Source organism: Amphiura filiformis, chromosome 2 (assembly GCF_039555335.1).
Source record: "Amphiura filiformis chromosome 2, Afil_fr2py, whole genome shotgun sequence".
Classification (NCBI taxonomy): domain Eukaryota; kingdom Metazoa; phylum Echinodermata; class Ophiuroidea; order Amphilepidida; family Amphiuridae; genus Amphiura; species Amphiura filiformis.
In genome coordinates, this window is record NC_092629.1 from 63,160,534 (window position 1) to 63,184,238 (window position 23,705).

The following is a 23,705-nucleotide window of genomic DNA, read 5'->3' on the forward strand; positions in this document are numbered from 1 at the left end:
GGTAGATTTGTATGGTGTCCTTTATTAATGAAGTCATGTAACTTTTAGTCTAGCTTAAAAAGTCTAGCTAAAAAGCTAGACTTTTTTTGATAAATATTTCCCAAGAAGCTCCTTTTTTAATTATTATTATTTTCATTATTATTATTATTATTATTATTATTATTGTTATTGTTATTATTATTACTATTATTTAATATTATTATTATTATTTAATATTATTATTATTATTATTATTATTATTATTATTATTATTATTATTATTATTATTATTATTATTATTATTATTATTATTATTGATAAATAACAATATCCCCCACCATGGTCTAACACAGACTGTGTCAAACTGATTGGTACCCGACTGATACACACCCACTATAGAGGAGTTCGGATTTCCGGATTTGTTGTCCAGTCATATTAAATAAGCCTATAAATATTGTTGGAAATTCAGACTAAAAAAAAATGCATTTCCCAGCTTTTTCCAGTGACATTGGCTACTGGAATTTATCTAAATACCCAACAACAACTGGTAAAATTGATGGCGCTATACTGAACTGCATTCCAACCAGGCTTCCAACTTACATAGAGCCGGACGGACATTGTTTTTTATTCGATTCTGAATTTAGGCCCTATAGGAAAATTACATTGTTGTCCCGTTCGTATACAAAAATGAAAATATATCAAAATTGGCCTATATCGCTTTAATCCCTTCTCTCAAACCTCAACAGAAAGAAAATCTGACGAGCTCGTCGGAGAAATCAGAATAGGTCTATAGGCCTAATACTAATAGGCCTAACAGCAGCTTTGGGTACAATGATGATGTTTGCTAATTTTGTGATACTTTATATTTTATTGGGTTTGATCTTCACTATATGGTTCAAGGACCACAATGGAATTTAGTGTACTTTTTGTGTTTTTATCCTTAGTTGATACTGCATAAAGTGAAATGAAAGAGATAGCCTATGAATCAGCGGGATGCCACGGCCTTTACTGAAGGATAAAGATACACTCTTAAAAAGATTTTACTCAACCTGAGTAAAAGTCACAACTCAACAAAATGAGAAAAAACTTATTCAAATTGAGGAAATAATACCCAAGCTCCTATTGATAAATAGTACCCAACATTGAGGGTACTTTTTTTTATCAATATGAGCTCAATGTTGGGTATTATTTACTCAATTGAGTAATTCTTTACTCAATTTGTTGATTTTAATTTTTTATTTGAGTAAAATTAAGAGTGTAGGCACTGAGCCGATCTCTCAGTATTTGACGCTTTATATGGTAAGGCCTACACCGGGGGCCTACAAAATTAAAAAGATGTTCGTTTTACCTTTCGCGACCGACCGACCCAAAAAATGACTATGGGGTTGGAAACAATTCTCCAGCACCTTTTGGCGAATGGCGTTTATCATGATGGTACAAATGCGCGCGGACAATTTTGCTATATTGGAGCTAAAATGGCTACAATTCTATTCTGTAAGTTAAGTAACTAAACACAATTGCAGGATTTCCGACCTTACAGGAACATTTTGGGAGAGGAAGAGATTTCTCACCTATTTAGATTCTATTCTAGTTTATAGAAATAGAAATATTATTCATTCCCATGCAGCATTGTCCGTCAGACCGGCACAAATTTCTGGCATGGTTGCTATGTTTAAAATAATCATCTGATATTAATATTATTTATAAAATATATGATATCGGTTTGTAGACTTATGATCTTGATTAGTTTAGTTTAGTTTATTCTTTCTTTATTGAGGGTAACAACTTCAGTGACCAGCACTGCTTTCCAAGCAGGCCCTCAGTCAATACAAAACATAATATAATAATAGTACACAAAAGTGATACAATATAAGATATACAAAAAAAAAAAATGCAATCACAATTATGAATTCATAGACTATACACATTTTAACATGAAATGAGAACATTTGTTTTGAATTGTCTCAAAGACATATTTTCCATATCAGTTCGAATCATTGGTGATAGGCTAAACTGTTCCAAATATGAGCAGCTCTGACGTGAAATGTACCTAATCCAGAATTAGTGTTGTATTTTGGAACAATCAATGTAGGCTATTAGACGAATGATTTCTGGTTACATGAGAATGAGTATTATGAACAAATTCAAACTGAGATGATAAATATGTAGGACTAAGATTTCTTAAACATTTAAATGTAAGAATAAGCATATGAAGACGAATTTCATAGTTCTAGTCCAACAAAACAGCACTTACTGTGGACGTTTCGGAATCTGTCAGATTCCTTTATCAACACTGATGTTGTTGTGACGACCTTCTGTGTACAACTCGTTGTTGCTTAGCAACTTGGTTGCCAGTTGGTTTCTTCAGGAGATCGTCAAATACGTGAGTTAGGTTGTATTGCCCCTCGTCTCTGTTCATGGTGGTGCCCTGTTGTCTGATTTTCACTGCCTCTTTGATCCATCGTTTGTATCTGTCTGCCTCTTTGCCTAAAATCTTAGCCTCCTCCCAGTCAATGATGTGGTCTTTCTCGAGAACATGGTCTGTGATGGCTGATTTGTTGGTAGCTGATTGAGATGCTTTTCTGTTTGGTCTCGTACGAACGTTAACACACGCCTTATCCGCCTCTGCCCTATGTTCTTCCAATCGCTACCAAATTTCCTCCCGTCTCACCAACATAAGTTTCATTGCAATTCTTGCAAGGGATGGAATAAACAACCTCTGTGGTGTTGAGCGGGTCCCTTTTATCTTTAGGGTGCACGAGCATGTTTCTTAAGGTGCAATGGGGCTTCATGGCAGCAGAGATATTGTAACTCTTCAAAGTTCTCGCGACACGCTCCGACACGCCTCTACGTAGGGGATAACGACAAGGCCTTTTGACTTGGTAGTTTCATCCTTCTTAACTGCCTTCTTCTTCTGCTTTGGTGTGTCCATCTGTTGTTTGACTTTCTCAAAACTCCAAGAAGGATAGCCGCAGTTACTAAGTGCATTTTTGATAGTGACTTCCTCTTCTTCCTTGTCTTTATCTTCGGTTATGATCTTTTTTTTCTATCCAGGAGCGTCATTGAACAACACCCAATTTCTGGTGTAGCGGATGGTGGGAGCTGAAATTAAGGTACTGGTCGGTGTGGGTGGCTTTCCGATATACCAGTAACTTTATTGTGCCATCGTCGCGTCTAACTATCAAAGTGTCTAAGAACGGTATCTTTCCATCTTTTTCCTGCTCATATGTGAATTTGATGGAGTTGGTATCATCAATTTGATTAAGATGTTCTGTGAGCGGTGGTACTGCGTCCTTGTTAACAACCTCGAGAATGTAAATCGACGTAGCGTTTCCACATCTTGGGTTTGCACGCGAAGGGGGCTGTGGCAATAGCGGACTCTTCCAAAAATTCCATGTAAATATTGGCCGCTAGCGGAGAGATAGGGCTGCCCATAGCTGCACCAAATCGCTGCCTATAAATCTTGTCTCTAAAGGTAAAATAAGTGGTCGATAATATAAAGTCCAGCAATTCTACCACATCTTCAACAGCTAGGCTGAACCCTTGCAACTTGTTGTAGTCCTTCAAAGCACCTTTACCTAATCTCTCTCTAACAATTTCCAACACTTTGTGGATGGGGGTACAGGTGAAAGAGAGACTACATCGTGCGAGTTCAGAATGTCTCCCTCTTCAATGACTACATTAACCAACTCCTCCGCCAACTGTTTCGAGTTGACCACGTGATGGACGGAGTTACCAACCATGGGACCTAAAATGTCCGCCAACCATCTCGAGGTTTCATAACCAATGGTGGCAGTGTAGTCAACAATGGGTCGGAGTGGGGCCCCAGGTTTGTGTATTTTGGGGGTACAGTAGAGTCTTGGTACATTTTCAGCTGTGGGGTAGAGCTTTTTGTACTTTGCCTTTGTTATTTTCTCTTCATCAACAAGTCTAGATAGAATACCAACAAGCTTTTTCTTATACTTTGGTGTGGGGTCACCCTTAAGCTCCTCATACGTTTTGGTGTCACTGAGCATGTTATTAACTTTCTCATCAAGAGGCAGTGAAAATCAGACAACAGGGCACCACCATGAACACAGACGAGGGGCAATACAACCTAACTCACGTATATTTTGACGATCTCCTGAAGAAACCAACTGGCAACCAAGTTGCTAAGCAACAACGAGTTGTACACAGAAGGTCGTCACAACAACATCAGTGTTGATAAAGGAATCTGACAGATTCCGAAACGTCCACAGTAAGTGCTGTTTTATTGGACTAGAACTATGAAATTCGTCTTTATTTTCAATAACAGTCCTGAAGAACATGTTCAGTAATAAGCATATGATTTTTCCATCTGTCACTTAGTTTGATCCACCCTAGTGAGTTTAACATGTCTATTACTGGTGTCCTAATATCAGCAAATAGAATCGTTCTAGCTAAACTATTGATTGATTGAATTTATTCGATTTAACAACATTAACAGAAAGAGATAACAAAACTATATACATTTTAAAAAGTAGGCCTACATTGTAAAAACAAAAACATCCTAAAAGAGACAGATTTACAACAAAACATTTTGAATAAAAAAGATTAGGCCTACAGTTCCAAACACGAATGTTGTTAACACAGGATCGCCCATAAAAGTCAGAAATAAATAATAACTTATTTCCTATTGAAAATCTTGGGCTAAAATTTAAAAAGGCAGACAGAGATTTGAAGACAAAAATGACCATAGGCCTACATCATAAAAATGAAATTCAGTTGATCTATTTTTACTACTGTTGAATTGCACATAAAGTTTGTAGAAGATATCAATGCATTTTTTTTTCTTTTTTCATTTTTTTGGCCAGACGGTTGGGGAGAGAATCCTATACTAGCTACTTGTTAAATTAATGTTGTCATTTTAATGGGCCAGTATTGATCTAAATCATCAAAACTGTCTTGGGGCTTTACCTCCTGACTCCACGACACGCGACAATAATTTGGTCTAGTTTGGTTTAGTTTTTCTTTGTATAATTCACAGGTCAAGTATAATGTATTGACAGACTTGGCAAATTTTGCATAAATTATGGGACGAGGTTTACAAATAGAGTGGTGTAAGCACTAATCGCAACCGGAATCGCATGCATTGGTGTGTGGGCATGTTCTGTAAAAATGCTAGTTTCCCCCTACACAATCATGCATCCATGCATAAATAACCATGGTAACGGATTTTCGACTACCCTGGAGGCGAGTGACCCCTATATGTTTGTACTGAACAGAGTGACCTGATTGACCGCCATTCGCAAGCATAAACAAACCGAGAAACAAATCTCCTCTCACTCAGTCCTACTTTACTGTCAATTTTTACAATGTATATGCGGACACGAAGCGCACTGCTTGTGGGGCTTTGAAGATATTAGGGAAATTATTATATGATTAACATTTTATAATGAATTATAATCCGGGATTATAATGCCAATTTGCGTTTAGATAAAATGAATACCCACGCAATTATAATAATTTTGACACAGTATATTCGATTGGTATACGATAAATCAGCTGATCGCGTAGTCTGGTCTCAAGACTGTACCTAAATTGTGTACGGGCACACGTCTTGACTACGCTTTGACAAAGACTAAACACTGTATTGACTGTGCCGCTTTAGCATGTTTAGTTCAAGTTCAGTGCTGCCCTGTCAGTGACTGATGATGCTGTGTTGTCTCCATGGTCAATGGTTCATCAGTATTTATATTTAAAGCAAGGTTTCTGTTTACCATCCGTGCTTATCGCTTTGATTGGGGTTTATGTCACGTCTGTCTGAATTACACAGATAAATATGTATCAATAATTGCGATAAGACTAGGGTACTATTTGAAATGTCAAATTTCAAGTGCAGGCATAAACTGCGGATAGTCTGGAATCAGTGATTGGAATAATCATCTACTGGACTTGTGAACTCGGCTTGAAGCTGATGATGAAATTGCGTTTGGACCTTAATTTGGAAGACCTGGTTTTCTGGAATAGTTTTCGACCACTGGCACTGGAAAATCCTTCTCATGTCTATTGATGCGTATATCGTCAAGATCAACTGACATATCGGACGGTTCATTGTCCAGGGTAGCCTGCATGCATGGCTATATCACATTTCAGGTGCCACCAGCACCAAGTTCAGTTTGTAATTTGTTGGGAAAAACATTGGAATTACACGTATTATGTTTTACCATTCCTGTAAATGCGCTTTAGCTGCTTTTTACCGATTTCGTATGTAGAACATTGAACTTGGGTGATGAACTTGAATGATCCTGAATGATGCGGGACTTCGAATGAGCTGTGTTGAGCTAGCAACATTGACGTCAAGTATACTTGGAACTTTCACGGGGGAACTTCGGATGTTTTGGATTTTGCGCGTGTTGTGTATGAATAGCCGGAACTTCTCTGCGATTAGCATTGGTAATTGTTCATGAGCTTCCTACAGTAAATACATTAAGAGCAATTCTGTACATCGCACGCACCATAGCAGCAGTCTGTCAATTCACATAATTGCATTCACCTACTTGTAGCCGGCAGATGAACCTCATTTATCATGGAGCACGGTACCTGGTAAGTTAATGATTCGTTGGCTTTTTTCACTGCAAAATGAACGTACATGCATAGCATATGCGCTCTGAATGATCTGAAGTGTTCAAGAGGAATAATTAAAATATTTTTGATATCAATTTAAGTATTTGATATCAAAGCCCGCGAAAATTACTTTGCCTTTGTACAAGTTTTTGTTAAAGATCTGTTTGTAGGCCTACAAGAAAATGTCTGGATAACTGTTTCCAAGCAGAAAGGCATAGGCCTAATGCCTTAATGTGTTCAAAATCTGTAGGCCTACATTACAAACATTGGACATGTTCTGGAGGTGGTATCGACGTCTGAAGTATTTTCTTGTACATAAAGACTTACATGGAAAAAGTTGAATTATCTTGATATTCATATCACACAATCGTCATCAGAAGATTTTCATCTTGAACATTTCAGAGGCTTATGACCCAGACACTCCCGTTTCTAGCATGACTAGGAACGGCTTATAGGTGTTCTCTTGAGCATCTGTCGTTGGATTTTGCACACAAATTAATGATTACTAGCATTCCAAGTATAACTTCAATGCAAAGTTAATATGAAACATGTTTTTCATCCACGGCGTTGTCTTTTTTTAAAGACAGTTCTTGTTTAATAATCTGATGCTCACTGTTTTCCCTTTTTTGATTGGACATGTTATGTGGGATTTTAACGGGAATAATTATAGGTTTTGGCAGAACTCTAACTAACCAATATTCAAATCAGTTATAGCAGGTTTTTTTTACAGCATATATGCCATGTTTTGATTGTAGGCCTACGCATTGGGATGACTTATTATGAAAAGCAAATTTGTAAAAAGTGGAAAAATTGATTGAAATATTGGTGTTTTTTGTTTTGTTTTTATTTATATCAGCCGTGATCAGGTAAAAAAAATCATGTAAAGATCTGACAATCCATTGCATGCCAACGTTATTTCCCGAGACACTATAGTATAGCCTATACCATACACTATACTAATTACTAAGAATTACGCGCTATGTATAGCCTATTGCTCAAACATATTAATGGATTAGACTTATTTATTTGCATAGGGGCCACCCCGTGAAATTTCCGTATCGTTGGGTGGATGTTTCAAATGGACATGGTCAAGTATTAAAATGTTCAGAAGAATCTAGAGAATCTTTTCTGCCATGTCAAATTTGTAACCTTTCGATTCCGTTTCCATGGCAACGGTCACGCTTTTCGCCAGCCCATTCGGGGCTGGTACCTGTTTCAGGTTTGGGGTCAGTTTACTCAAGAGATTATATTTTAGTGGTATTGGAATGATTTTTTTTTTTACTTTTTGTGGTTAAATTTTTTTTAAATATTTTAATTCGATTTGTTAGGAAAAGTAAGTATGTTTTGCCGTTTCAACGAACGAAAACGAGTGAGTATTACCAAAGTTATGTTTGAACTAATTAATTATGACTTTAAAAGTTTAAAGGCCTAAATGTAACAATAATAGTTAATATATAGCATCATATGGTCAGCAGAAGAAAATCTGACATCACCTATGATGTCATATCAGTGTCCTTGACCGGGGGTCCTTACTCCTTGACCACTGAACAGCGTGATATCATGTTGATAACAGATCTATAGAAAATCTTCATCATATCCCCGGATCATATCACAGATTCTCAACAATCTGTGATCATATGGACCATATTGATGTGAAAGTAGTTATCTATCATATCCTGTGTCGTTTTATGGATAAAAATGACTCAAAATGTTATTGATGAAATGGTTGCTATCATAAACATCAGTTTTGTCTTTTCAACGGGAAAAATCCGATGCAAAATAAAGTTTTTAGGGCCTAGCTATAATATGGGCATAATTTATGCATATAGTATTGAACAATGTACCCCATTTGACATGCACTTATAGATAAATAAATTGTCTTACTTTATTAATTTAATAACTTCTTTATTATAAATAAAATGACACATAACTATTTGATTCATAAAATTACATTCAACAAAATGATTGAAGAGAAAACACACAAGGCACTAGGCAGACTGTTATAGAATGGAGTATGTAAGATGCCATGTCCATAGCTTCGCAGGAGTTTCCGACTAGCAATCAACATGATCAGCACATTCAGAAAAACACAGTTTAAGAGTGAAGATTGTAGTGAGTAACCAGTCCTTTATAAATGTGCTGGCCACTATCTATTATAATATAGTAGGCTTAAACTATACATTGCGAATTAATTAAGTTATTTTAAAATAAAATGTACATGTAAGTTAACTCAAACCGGCAGTGTATATATCGAAAGCAGTGAAATAGGACATTCCTAAGCGAAGATATTGAGTTCGTAAGTTCTGGTATTACAAAATTGGAAATTGAGATATCGTGGGTAAAAAGCTGAAAAGACAAAAAAAACCCAACGACAACAACAACAACAACAACAACAACAACAACAAAACAAACAGACCAGAACAATTTGGAGTACATGTAATGAATTAAAAGAGTTGACATGAGATTAGGAATTAATGTTTTCTGCTGTTTCAGTGTGCATGTTCTCATCGTTGATGGTTTGGTGGACTGTCATGTAGATGTAAGCGTGATCCTAAAATGCCTTTCACATTGACCAAAACTAATTACAAGACCTCTTCTACATTGAGGCTGGCTTTCCTTTTAAAGGGAATTTTTATTAAGGATAGTTTTTGTCAACCCACTCGCCTTAATGATGTATTCGAGTACATTCAATGTACAGATGGAAGTCATTTGCATTTGTAATTATCATAAATTTGAAATTGTCATTTTACCAAAGCAAATGATTCGTGGCAAGGCATCATGTTCTGATATTTATAGTAGGCCCTATGCAAGCAAAATAGACGAAGCTCTGTTTTTTGTTAATAAAGTTATATCATCATGAATTCATGATTATGATGTTAAATATCATGCTTGATTAAAAATATTTGTTTCGCAGGGGATCTGTGGCATCTGCCGGTCCCATCTGGTGATATCACTACAGATGCAGGATGCTCTCACAGATCAGGTTTATAAAACTGAAAATGAAATTGTGTTATATTACACAGAATTCAGAAATTACTGCAGCTGTATAGTGCAGTGTCTGGTGTGTAGTTTTAATGATAATACACCTATTGAAAATTTCTCTATGACAACTTCTATAACAATAGCATTTATGAGTTCAAAATAATTAGACCGTTTTTTATTTTTCGCGCCATTTCTGATGCAATCTCGGGTTGTATATTCAAGTGCACCGGTCCGATAAGAGCACGAATGAAGGCGCCACCATAGACCCTATACCTTATCGTTTTTGACAAAATTAATTACTAATTGGAAGGTCCTTGGAACACCAAATTTCATAAAATTTGTGGAAAGAAAAAAATAAAATTGGAGTAATCTGTTTTTCGAGCTGTAGAGTGCACACTTATTAACAGTGGCGTAGATATTTTTTTTTAATTGGGGGGGGGGGGTGGATGGGAAGTTTGAAAAAGTTTTGTGAATCCAGCATCTTTGGGTGACAAAATAAGTGTAGGGGGCCTATAATGGTGCAAATCGCCATACAATTACAAGTTACAACAGTGGCATAAACTGCACTTTAAAATGGCAAAATAAAATGTTGATTTGGTCAGAAACCCACATACAGGTATCAACATGGGGGATGATTGCACCCCTTTAAAATACTGGGGGTCTTACCGGGATCTAGGTTTGACAGGCCTGTTCTTGAATAATTACCTAGCTGGGGGGTTTACACCCCCCAGCTAGGTATTGTAATCGTTTGGTTCTTCCGCTGGCAACAAACCACTTAGTCTTCCCGTGTTCTCCCGCTGGCAACAAAGTTAGTACGAGGAACCCGTACCGTAGTAGCTCTGCACAATAGGTAGATAGATAGGGCATACCGATAAATGATGTGTCTGTTTTGCCCGTTATTTAAGTTTGTGTTGCGAACTACAACAAAGTGAAATTGCACATGTTCTTTTGCTCATCTATCAGGGCACAGTTCTTGAACCCCAATATATTTGTATATTCATTGAATAACCTTTGACAATAATGGGTACAAAAAACTCATACCCTGTTCTCAAAATGCAATTAACATCTGTTCGTCATCCAAGCCCAGGGAATGTGTGTATGAGAGGATTGATGGCTAATATGATTTTGGAAGGGCTCAGTGGGAATTGAAAGGTTATTGCAAAAACTTGAATAATAGTGACAGTGATTGGTGTACACTCTAAATTAGAAAGACTTGAAATATTAGTTGAGACATGTAAATTTTTAAGTCTTTAAGATTCATTTTACGCGGGGTTGGATTTAAATTTTACTTTTGGGATCGGGAAATGAAAATCTATTTTTAAATCTTTCGAAAGACTTAAACATTAAACCAATCACAACGCGATGGTGCGTGCACGTGATCAAATCGAAACGTTTTCCTGGACTGCTCAGCCGCCATCTTTCTTTTGCGATTTTGTGTGGTGGCGAGCGAATGAATGAAGTGATATGGACGAATTTGTTTTGCAGAATGGCATCCCAAATGCTGTAATTGCCAATGTCAGTGACTATATCTTCCATGAAAAAGCTTACATTGTTGTGCACGAAGGGCCAATGTGAACATTATCTTCAATCGCCAAGGTAGTAGTCTGTGCTTCTGCTGTATAAGCTTACCTATACACATATATAATTTATAAATGGGTAAGCTTATTTCCATGAAGGATCACACTCGGCCACTGCAGTGACACTGGAATTATCATGGCACTGCAGACTATTGCTTGAACTTTATGAAAGAAGTAGTCCTGACTTGGTATTACTTCTGTGAATAGACGTATTACTTGATAAGAATTCACACAGACTTGTAATTAATATCGATATTTAAATCCCCAAAAAGATTTATATTATTTTGAAATAAATCCCAGATATGCTTAAAAGTAAATCTTAAAGGACTTGAATATTAAATCCAATGGACTTGCTGTCACTTGCATTTTTAATCTTTCAAGGATTTGACATTTTAAGTCTAAGGATAGTCTTATTTTTTAATCCAAAGGTTTTGTCACTGATTACAGTCCGCCTTGGATTTAAAAATTAAATCTTTTAAACTTGAAAATAAGTGTTTGAAGTATTAACATTTGCTCTTTGTAAATTTAAACTTTTAATCTGAAAGTTTTATTTTTTAAATCCCTGTGGGACTGAAATTGATAAAACTTTGTAAAGACTTATTTTAATCCTATATTGATTGGTCCTAACTACAGTCTTTGAAAGTTTTGTAAGTAAGTCTTTTGGATTTGAATTCAAATCCCTGTAATTTAGAGTGTATAGTAAGCAATAGTTAAAATAATGGCAGGTGAAAGCAAAGCTACCAGAGTGCCCTATTTTACATCTCTGTACAGAAAATATGTCAGTTTACAACCATTATTATAATAAATTATACCAGATATAGTACACTCTTAGGGGCATATACCAGTTCATCGACCCATTATGCCTTTTAGTGGGTCACTACTGCTCTGAGCGAAGACAATATTATAAAAAAAGGAACATTTCTGACCAAATTTATGGTCCCCAAGAATTGTCTGGTCAATTATCCTTTTTATGATTGAAAGAAAAACACCACATTTTATAAACTCTTGTGATAAGAACGGGGTCAACAGTGAAATTGGTTTTGAAATAGAAACCAGATTTTGAATCATATAAGAGAGTGAGATTATTGGGATCACATCCTTTTCAACTACACCAACACTCTCGTTTCAGTACCATACCATCTGCACAAGGACATTACTTTGTGAAATTTTTGTAACCAGTTTTAGTTCTGCTGTATTCTGTTCAAGTATCAGTATAGATGTAATCCCAAATCTGAAATGTTTTGAGTAAGGGGTTCACGATCTTTGAGCATTTGCTATTATAACTGTTTACATATTTAGTTGATGTAAACTTATTTGTATTTTCTGTGTTTTGTCATCTTGAATGAGCAACAAACAAGGTAAGAAAATTATATCGATTTCATTGTATTAATTTTGTAATTCTAATATTGGGTGGATGACTTAAATTTAGATTAGATCAATACGTGTCGATATTCATAAATATGTCAATTCAACAATTTAAAATGAGTGCTGTAAGTCCAACCATCATAATGTGTGCATCTTCTTACATTTTGTGGTTTAGATATAAAAAATGTTTTAATTAATGCAGCTCCATTTCATATTCTGCTGTATGTATTGTACTGTAATTATTTCAACATTGCTCTGTACACTTAGGTTTTACCTAGCTGGGGTTTACAACCCCAGCTAGGTCCTGTTTTTCTATCCGATCCTTTCTTTCTTTCTTTCTTTCTTTCTTTCTTTCTTTCTTTAGGGGTGGTGCAATAATTATGTGTACCGGGGGTGAATTCTCAAAATGGTCTGCCAAAATCGCTTGCCTGCCCCCCCCTTTGGCCGTGCTAAAAACCTTTGCCCCCCTTTCGACGTGCCAAAAACCTTTTCCCCCTTTTGATGTGCCAAAAATCTTTGCCCCCCTTACACATGCAAGATTTTGGGAACCTGAATGTAAAACCTTAAATTGTAAATTTTGCATATTTGAACGTGTTCGTAACGTTAGAAACGGTGCCCAAAATATCTGTGCCAAAATTGCTTGCCCCCTTTCGACCTGCCAAAATCGCTTGACCCCCCTTTCGACCTGCCAAAAATGCTTGCCCCCCTTTTGGCCTGCCAAAAATCTTTGCCCCCCCTATAATTCAGCCCCTGGGGTACACACAATTATTGCACCACCCCTTAACTAGCTGGGGTATTCTAATGCTATCCGATTCTGCTTTCTTCTTCTGGCAACAAAAACTAGGAAATTTCAAAATGCTTCTCCTCCAGGTTACACCCTACAATCACGTATCTTGCACATATGTATCAGCTATATCCAGTGCCCATATAAGGTGCAAACAGAATTGGGGTCAAAGGTCATTAAGGGGGCATTTCCGGTATATAACCAAATACCTTCGAAATGCTCCTTCTGCCACATATTACATAGCACAATGACGTCACTTACACATGTGCATCGGCTTTACCCAGTGTCCATAACGTGCACACGGAATTGGGGTCAAAGGTCATTAAAGACCCATTCATGGATCCCAGCGAAAGTGTAAAAATTTAAAATTGTTCATAAATTGCTTAAAAGGGAAGGATAAGTTATTCAAATTCAGGGGTCAGGTCAAAGGTCATACAGAGGTCAAATTTAGAAATGCTTTTCCTGGACAACTTTAAGGGGTACGGGCTCAAACTTGGTGACAACAAACTTAATGATCAAAGGAACATTTGAAACACTTTGCAGGGGTCAGGTCAAAGGTTAACTGGGGTCAAATCTTATAATTTCATTTTCTGGATATCTGTAAGGGGTACGGGGCTCAAACTCAGTGACAACAAATCTCATGACCATGGGGAACATTTTGCAATGGTCAGGTCAAAGGTCATGCAGAGGTCAAATTTATTTTTGAAATGCATTTTCTTGACATCTGTAAGGGGTACGGGGCTCAAACTATGTGACAACAAACTTACTGACCAGGGAAACACTTTGGAACACTGTGCAGGGATCAGGTCAAAGGTTATCTGGGGTCAAATCTTAGAATTATATTTTCTGGACATTTGTAAGGAGTACAAGACTCAAACTCGTGACAACAAACCTCATGACCAGGGGAACATTTTTGGAACATCTTTCAGGGGTCAGATACCTCCAAAATACTAACATGCCCCAGCTAGGTTTGTGGTCTATGACCACCATTTGCCTCTAGTTTTCATAAACATTCACTCTATATGCTAAACCATAATATACATGCCCTATGACCTATTGTTTCCTTTCGGAAGAAAGTCAGTACACAATATATGCTAACATTAACCATGTAATCGTTTAATAACTAACCAACACGACCTTTAGCAATTAGTTTTGTCGGATGACCGATGAAAATTAAAATCAAATTTCCTTTTGTTGTGACCAGTTTAAATTTCACATCAAAGCATAGTTTTACAGTGCACGAGCAGAATGCATGCGCAGCACCTTCGGGCATTTGAATATTTTTTGGAAAAGAAAAAAAACTTGCTTTAAATTGAAAGGAAACAAAGAAAGTGTTAGTGTCACCTTAAGTTTCCTGAGTGGGTTTTGAGCGTGCAGCTGTAGCGCACCATACAGGGTGTGTCTAAAAATATTAAGAAAATATTTATTAATTTTTCTAGTAAAATAGGCCTAGGCCTATTTGTTATTTTTCTAATAAAATATTTATTTTCTAACCATAAAAGCAATTGGGAGCTATGATGATCTCTTTGGCGTTGTTTTATAAGTAGGCCTGAGGGGGCACTTTTTGTTTTGTTTTTTCAAATGTCCTAACATATAGACCTTGGAGGTTTCGAATTTTAAATAATTTTTCGCTTGATTCCTTTGTGTATTTTTAGTTCATTGTGCAAATATAATGTATTAAGGTGAGACATCGTGCGAATGACGAAATTGTTTCCATGAAAATAACATCATGCCTGCTGCCTATGTTAGAATTATATAGAAAGCTTTACAGCAACGTATTTTTTTAACGTGTAAACTCGATATTTAAGGGCTCGGTCGATCATTCACCTTAGCACAGTTACAGTATTTTTGTGGGGCCTGAGAGCACATCAGACACACCAAATGGCATTCAAAAAACGAGCAACTTATTTTTTTATTTTTTGTTTGTTTGCAATAGGCCTATAATACAAATTATTAAAATATAATTTTATATTTTTAATATTTAACAGTCCTCGAAGTAAACTATATAAATCTAATGATACTTTAAGTGCATGTAGCTAGAAGAAAAAAGCCGTCCATCATAATGAATATTTTGACCGAGCCCTTAAACGATTTCTGACAACCTTTTCTGCATGCCGCTGCTCTTAATGTTTGCGAAAACGTAGGACTATTTGGGAAGCATTGTGTTGAGAAACAATCAACTTGAACTTTTTGAGGTCAAGGTAGGCTATACCTATACAAACCCGGCTTACGAAATGGGCCTAAAAACAAATGGCGGGGATGGCGAGGCAAATGGTTCCTAAGCCCTATAAATATTTTACTGAATGTACCATTTTTATGAACACCCTGTATACTTTCATCTGCCATTAAAAAGATTCCCTTCCCTGTGTACACGCACGGACCACGCACGGTGCTCCTGGGTCGATCACAGTGTGGGTCGATTAGACCGTGTGTGATTTTGTCATCATTGAACTTGGCAATCAATGGTCTCCTTTCAGCTGCATAAAGGTCCCTACCCTATAGTGTGTCTCAAAATTTATAGAAGTAAATACTAGAAGATTTCATAATGATGATATAAATATATATTATAATAATGAAATTGATAAATAAATAACAAAATAATGGTATAAATAAATTACGATTTCTTAATACTTAATAAAAGGGATGACAACCTATTTGGTTCGTCAGAAACGTCACCGTCATGAACGTTTTGCAAAAGGCGTGAACCCGGGGCGTGAACATGGGCCTAAGGGACCGCTCATTATTTACAGGGGAGGGGGGGGGGGCCGGGAAAAATGTAGGGGGGCTATGTGATTTTCACTTTAACAAACAGGGGGGGTTATGTGATTTTATTTTTCCTGATAGGGGGGGGTCAGGTGAAATTTAATATTAAATTATTCACTATGATTATGATTCACTACAATATTTACCTCATATTTGGCCATTTTAGCCACAAAAATGTCAATTTTTTCGCGCTTCGCGCGAATTTATTCCTGCACTATATTTTGAGTTTAGCTTCAATATGGCAACATTTTTGTGCGCTTCGCACGCATTTGTGTCATGAACTTATTCTCTCACCAAAAGGTGCTGGATTCACATAATACTTCAAGAAATTTTTTCCAACCACCTCATGTCAAAAAGAAATCTACGCCACTGTTCATCAGCACATTAGCCATATGGCAGGGTGGCAAGTCGGTTCCCTCCCCTGCTCAGTCGACAGATGTATTGTGACAAAACTTATGATTTGCATCTTCCTTTTGGTCTATTTTAGACCCTAAATTAACCCCATTTTGTTAGTATCAAAATGTCACATTGCTACGCGCATTTATCTCAGAGAAACCATTCTGTGAGTAGATCTGCAAGACATGCCTTTGTAAATTCTGGTGTTTTTTTTTTCATCTTGAACTTGAACACGAATCTCAAAAATGATAGTTATAATTCCATCCATTCTATAATGTAAATCATGAATGTTAGGGCAGCTCCTCTGATGCTTGGAAAAAGCATAAAACTTGTATACTGGATCAAAATACTGGGACTATATTAACCAAAAGTTGTGAAAGCCCTATATGCATCATCCTTTGGAATGATTTTAGGGCACATATTGTCCTCAATTTTGTTCATTTTAGCTTTTTTTCCGCGCGCTTCGAGCGCACTTGTCCAAGTAATGTTCTTTTAGTAGCAGATCAGTGGGACGATTTGGAAATTTTGCCCCCTGGACTCCCTGGTTCGGTGACTCCGATACATCTCTCATTGAATTTTAGCATTGAAATAGCATATTTTCTGGGGACAGCTTGGAAAAAACTTGGATTACAACTGTGGGGAGAGGGGTGTCTTCTATACGAAGTTGCCATGCCCAGGGGCCATCAAAAGGTGAATCCGGCCATGGTATACCAGCAAAGTCTATTTCTCGATGTGAGGGGGGGTATGTATTTTTTTTGGCGGCAATAGGGGGGGTTATGTAATTTTAGATGCTGCTAATAGGGGGGGTTGTGTAACTTTATGAACTCAATTTTGAAATCCTCCCGGCCCCCCTATAAATAATGAACGGTCCCTAAAGTATAAATAAGCTAGGGGAGTGTTTGGAAAGAGAATTAGTCTTTTCTCTTTGTTGGTGACCTGATCGTCAGATAAGGTGGGGACATACTGTAGAATAAAGGATTTCAAGTGACGTAATAATTATCTGTCTAGTCGACCACAGCATCTTGTGAATGGCGAGCTAGACCTTTGACATTAAACAAGCTGCCGGGCGACTGGGAACGTCAATTATGTAAGTTTTGAATAATAACTCCCGGATCAATCACCTGCATTTGTATTCAGGCGTAAACAATTTATATTCAGAAATTGGCCCCGAAATTTTCTATAAAAATAAATTCATTAAAAAAAACCCAAAAGATCTATAGTGTTTAGGCCTATTTATTTATTCATGTGTTTGTTTGTTTATTTATTTAGGCCTATGTGTTTGTTTGTTTATTTATTTGTTTATTTATTTATTTGTTTGTTTGTTTATTTATTATTTACTGATTTAGTTCACTCATAATGGAACCTTATAATTCTTGTATTTTCATTCATTTTTTTTATTGCTTACTAATTTAGTTTTAATATTGGAATATTATCTTAAATATTTAATGACAACACCACCCATCCATGTATGTCCATAATATCATTTAATAATATAGCTTAATATAGCCCGGGCATTTACTGCATGAATCATGTCATAAGGTTATTAATTATTTTAAACTGTTGCGATTTGGTCATTCACAGCATCTTGTGAATGGTAGTGATCTTTGGCAAAAACTGCATTGCTCATTTCATAGCGAACGTGTAAAAGAATTCAAATATCACAGATATATTTGGTAGGTCCTGTGGTTCTTGAGTTATGTTGTAAAGAGGGCTGAAACAACAACAACACTTTTGTAAACGTACACAACTCATTAACAACAATAAATTAAGCAAGTTTTCAAGGTATAGGATTTGTAGAATGATGTTTTGCAAAACATCAAGGTGTTATTTTCAAAAATATGGATCAGATAATGAAAATTGATGTTTTTAGTTGCTTCGACCAACAATACCTCGTCTACTTAAGGGTAGACGAGGTATTGTTGGTCGAAGCAACCTAAAAATTGATTTTCATTATCTAGATCAATATATTATTGAAAAACAACACCTTGATGTTTTGCAAAAGTTCATTCTACAAATCGTATACTTTGCAAATTTGCTTAATTTATTGTTGTAAATGAGTTATGTACGTTTTACAAAAGTGTTGTTGTTTCAGCCCTCTTTACAACGTAACTAAAGAATCGCAGCACCTATAAAAGTATATCTGTGATATTTTCATTCTTCTACACACTCGATAGGAATTGAGCAATGCACTATTTGCCAAAGCTCTCTACCATTCGTAAGATGCTGTGAACTACCAAATCGCAACAGTTTAAAATAATTAATAACCTTAATTGACAATCTCTTTGAATTCATTAACCGATTTAATTATGAATTTCATATTTTGCTAGATCGACTTATCTCACGAATGCATTCTCAGTACTCGGTCACTAGGATCAACATACCATTAGAATACTTAGGGACGCAACATTATAACATTATCGGGGGTATAGGCGTAGATCCGGGGGGGGGGGGGGGGATTTATCCCCCCCAATATTTTGCCGGGGGTCCATACAATCATCCCCCATGTTGACGCCTGTATGTGGGTTTCTGACCAAATTAACCTCATATTTGACCGTTTCAGCCCCCAAAGTGCACATTTTCTGCGCTTCGCGCGGGTTTAGCCCACTTTTAACCCATATTTCACCAGCCGCATAGCTTCAATATGGCAAATTTTTTCGAGCGCTTCGCGCGCAATTGTACCCTAAACATCGCTCCCCAGCAAACACAAAACGTTTTCGACATCATTCGCAAAAGGTTGTAAAATGTTGTCAGAAAACGTTTAAATGTCGGGTTATATAAAGGGTATATTAAGAGTATAAAACGTTTCGTAACCTTAAAAAACATTGTTTGATAATCTACTGCTCAGCAAACAAAAATGTTTTACAGAAAACGTTTAAATGTCGGGTTATATAAAGGGTATAAAAACGTTTTAATAACATTCCAAAAACATTCTTGAAAACTTGACACAAAACATTCTAAACAGAATGTTATTTTGGGGTTGAAAAAATATTTTGCGAAAAATGTTTGCCCAAAATATTTTCAATAACGTTTTTAAAACGTTTTCATGACCTTTATATAACCCGACATTTAAATGTTATTAAAATGTTTTGAAAAAAATATTTTAAGAACATTTCTGTGTTTGCTGGGTTCAAATATTTTAACATAATGTTATTTAAGAATTGACAGAATATTTGGCAACCATGTTTGCAAAAAGAGTTTACAATAATATTTTTTGAAAACATTTAAAAATATTGTTGTAGTGTGTCTTCATACAAAACGTTTTAAAACGTTATCATGACCTTTATATAACCTGACATTTTAATGTTATTAAAACGTTTTTACCTAAACCAAAAGCCAAAATATAACTTATTTAAAATGTTTTTAAAACGTTTTTGTGTTTGCTGGGTCCCTAATAAGGCGTTGGGAAGTATCAAATTAGAACTAACGTGTTTTGCCTTAAGAAACCTATAAAAGTTGGGTTAGGTTAGGGGCTGTACAATAATTATGAGCTGATGGAGTACGAGGAGGATAAAAATTGAGGTGGGGGTGGCAGGACGAAATTTCATTTAAGATTAAATGAAATTTTAATTTAATTGAATATATTGTTCCAAACTTATAATATAGTGTGCTGGGCTATCAGTAATGTATGTTTCCTTAGGCTATAAGCAATTTGTAGCACAAATTTACGGTGTACCTTTTGAATAATGCGCTCTAAAATAGGAAATCACTACAGAATCACGTTACGCTCGCATCATACATGTATATCGACTGCTCAGTGCCAGAATTGGACAAGTGCAAAAGCTGTCATATATACCTGTGTGACTAGTACAACTAGTGGCAAATGGTGGTCATAGACCACAAACCTAGCTGGGCGTGTTGGTATTGTGGAGGTATCTGCCCCCTGCAAAATGTTCCAAAAATGTTCCCCTGGTTATGAGGTTTGTTGTCACCGAATTTGAGTCCCGTACTCCTTACAGATGTCCAGAAAATGCATTTCTAAGATTTGACTCCAGATGACCTTTGACCTGACCCCTGCATGATGTTCCATAACGTTCCCCAGGTCATGAGGTTTGTTGCCGACGAGTTTGAGCCCTGTACCTCTTAATTCTTACAGATATGTCCAGATAATGAAATTCGAAGATTTGCCCCAGATGACCTTTGACCTGACCCCTGCAAAGTGTTCCAAATGTTCCCCTTGGCATTAAGCCCCATATCCCTTACAGATGTACAGAAAATGCATTTCTAAAATTTGACCTCCGCATGACCTTTGACCTGACCCCTGTAAAATGTTCCCCAGGTCATGAGATTTGTTGGCACCACAGAGGTAAAGCCGATGCAAATGTATAAGTGACGTCATTGTGCTATGTATATATGTGGCAGAAGAAGCGTTTTGAAGATATTTGGTTATATACCGAAAATGCCCCTTTAATGACCTTTCATCCCAATTCTGTTTGCACCCTATGGGAACTGAATATAGCTGATACATATGTGCAAGTTACGTAACTGTAGGGTGTATCATGTAGGAGGAGAAGCATTTTGAAGTTTATTGTCAGAAAGAAAGAACGGAACCCCCCAGCTAGGTAATATATTGTGTGTAAATTGCGAAGTGTTCACATGGCAACTATTGCACTTACCCACTTCTGGCACTGAGTACAATGGAGTAGTCCGATATCTAAACCATTGATATTGTTAAAACATGTTTAAAGTTCGCAAACTATAAATTTGGCATGTCACAGATGGGTACGGGTAAAAGATTGGTTTTTTTTGAGAAGCGGGGGAAGCAATTTTTGAATTTTTTTTTGGGGGGGGCACTCAACCAAAATTTTGGTAGGGGTGTGCGGCGCGGAGCGCCAAACTTTGAGAACTAAGAACTGATTTTCGGCAAAATAGGGGCTTGATGAACTGAAATTTCAACATTTTTGATGGGTCTTGTGAACTAAAATTGGGCCAAATTATAGGTTTTGGAGCTTAAATAAATGCCAAAATTTTCCAGATTTGAGCTCAAGAGCTGCAATTGACAGAATTTGAGGCTCGAAGAACTGAAGTATGATCCAAATGTGGGTCTTAAGGAACTGCCGGAGGGCCTGGAAAAGGGACCCTTGACCGCCGCACATACCGCCATTACATGTGAGTGCCCCCTGCCGGGCACAGCCCCCCCAGCCGGGGTGCAGTGCATACCATATCTACACTCATGTCATGTGTTGAATCTTAGGCCTTCATTTGTTTTATAGGACTATATGGTTGAATACTCAGTATTATCTACAGCTATAATAGGCCTACAGTTATTGCACTGTATGAGCAGGCTAGTATAGGAAGTGCACTTCCCTATACGGGGGATGCATTGTAGTTGAAGTGAATTGGTATCATAATAGGCCTATAATAGTAAGAACATTAAACCTCTTGTGCGTAGGAAAAGGAAAGATCAAGATCAAGGTCGAAATCAAAACGGTATATTGCCATTATTAACTTAGCTATATAAACAAAATACCATGCACTTTGAACTTGACTCTGATCTGGCAGTTAAATACAATTCAGAGAAGAATGAAAACTAGTGGCAAATGGTGGTCATAGACCACAAACCTAGCTGGGGCATGTTGGTGTTGTGGAGGTATTTGACCCCTGCAAAATGTTCCAAAAACGTTCCCTGGTCATGAGGTTTGTTGTCACCGAGTTTGAGTCCTGTATTCCTTACAGATGTCCAAAAAATACATTTATAAGATTTGACCTCTGCATGACCTTTGACCTGACCCCTGCAAAATGTTCCCCTGATCATGAGATTTGTTGTCACAGAGTTTGGGCCCACACCCCTTACAGATATCCAGAAAATGAAATTATAAGATTTGACCCCAGATAACCTTTGACCTGACCCCTGCAAAGTGTTCCAAAATGTCCCCCTGATCATTAAGTTTGTTGTCACTAAGTCTGAGCCCTGTACCCCTTACAGATGTCCAGGAAATTCATTTCTAAAATTTGACCTCTGCATGACCTTTGACCTGACCTGTGCAAATTGTTCCCCTGGTCATGAGATTTGTTGTCACCGAGTTTGAGCCCCATACCCCTTACAGATGTCCAGATAATGCAATTGTAAGATTTTGCCCCTTTAATGACCTTTGACCCCAATTCTGTAAGCAAGTTCTAGGCGTGGGATATAGCCGATGCATATTATGCAAATGACATCATTGTACTATATAATATGTGGCAGAAGAAGCATTTTGAAGGTATTTGGTTAAATACAGGAAATGCCCCTTAAGGGCTGGGGTATGAACGTTTGGACAGTATTTATTGTGGGACATTAGAGCACATCAGACATATCGAATTGCATTCTGAATACGAAGAATGTCATTCTGATATCAAATAATTTTGATTTTTGAAATTCGCAATTTAATACACATTTTATGGCAAATCATTAAAATTGATATTTTTGATATTTAACAGTATTTGAAGTAAACTTTATAAATCTGATGATTTATACTTAAAGTGTATGTAGGTGGGATGAAAAGCCGACGATCAATTGAAAATTTTGACCTTTCGTATTGAAGATATGGATTTTTTTTTCCAAAACACCAAAAAAAATTGGGTCTTTTTGGGAAAAAAATCCATATCTTCAATATGAAAGGTCAAAATTTCCAATTGACCGTCGGCTTTTCCTCCCTGCTACATACACTTTAAGAATATGTCATTAGATTTATATAATTTACTTCGAGGACTGTTATATATCAAAAATTTGAAAAATATCAAATTTTTATAATTTGTCATAAAATTTGTATTATATTGTGATTTTCAAAAATGAAAATTATTTGATATCAGAAAGACATGCTTCGTATTCAGAATGCAATTCGATAGGTCTGATGTGCTCTCACCTGTCCCACAAAAATACTGTCGAAACGCAATAAACGATCATTTTAGATCCCTTAATGACTATTTACCCCAATTCTGTTTACAACTTGTGGCCACTGGATATAGCCGATAGAAAGATCGGATAGCATTACAGTACCTACCTTGAAGAAACTCGTCTATTCGTGAAAATCCTCCGGACGCCTACATAGCAAGCCATTGGACCCATTACATATTGCGGCAACCCGTTGCTTTGGAAAGCAACGCATTGTTTTCAATTTAAGCAATGCGTTGTTAAATCAGCAAATTGGAAGAGCTTTTGGCAATGCGTTGCCTTCAAAATTAATTTCATAGCTCAACTCACGAGGTTGGCAACACAACACCGTGTTTTTAAGTTGGCCAATCGTCTCAACGCTTTCAAAAAAAAAAAGCGCAGTGATTTTTTTTTTTTTTAGTGCTGC

The 23,705-nt window shown here is 36.7% G+C and overlaps 1 protein-coding gene across 1 annotated transcript in view; it reads left to right on the forward strand.

The window, feature by feature from the left end:
• The first annotated feature begins 5,645 nt into the window (after positions 1–5,645).
• Positions 5,646–23,705, forward strand: part of LOC140146520 (monocarboxylate transporter 12-like) — a 33,904-nt gene continuing 15,844 nt past the window's right edge. Inside the window, exon 1 of the mRNA XM_072168395.1 lies at positions 5,646–6,543. The gene's annotated coding sequence lies outside the window, so the exon portion shown is untranslated. The remainder of the gene's footprint in view (positions 6,544–23,705) is intronic.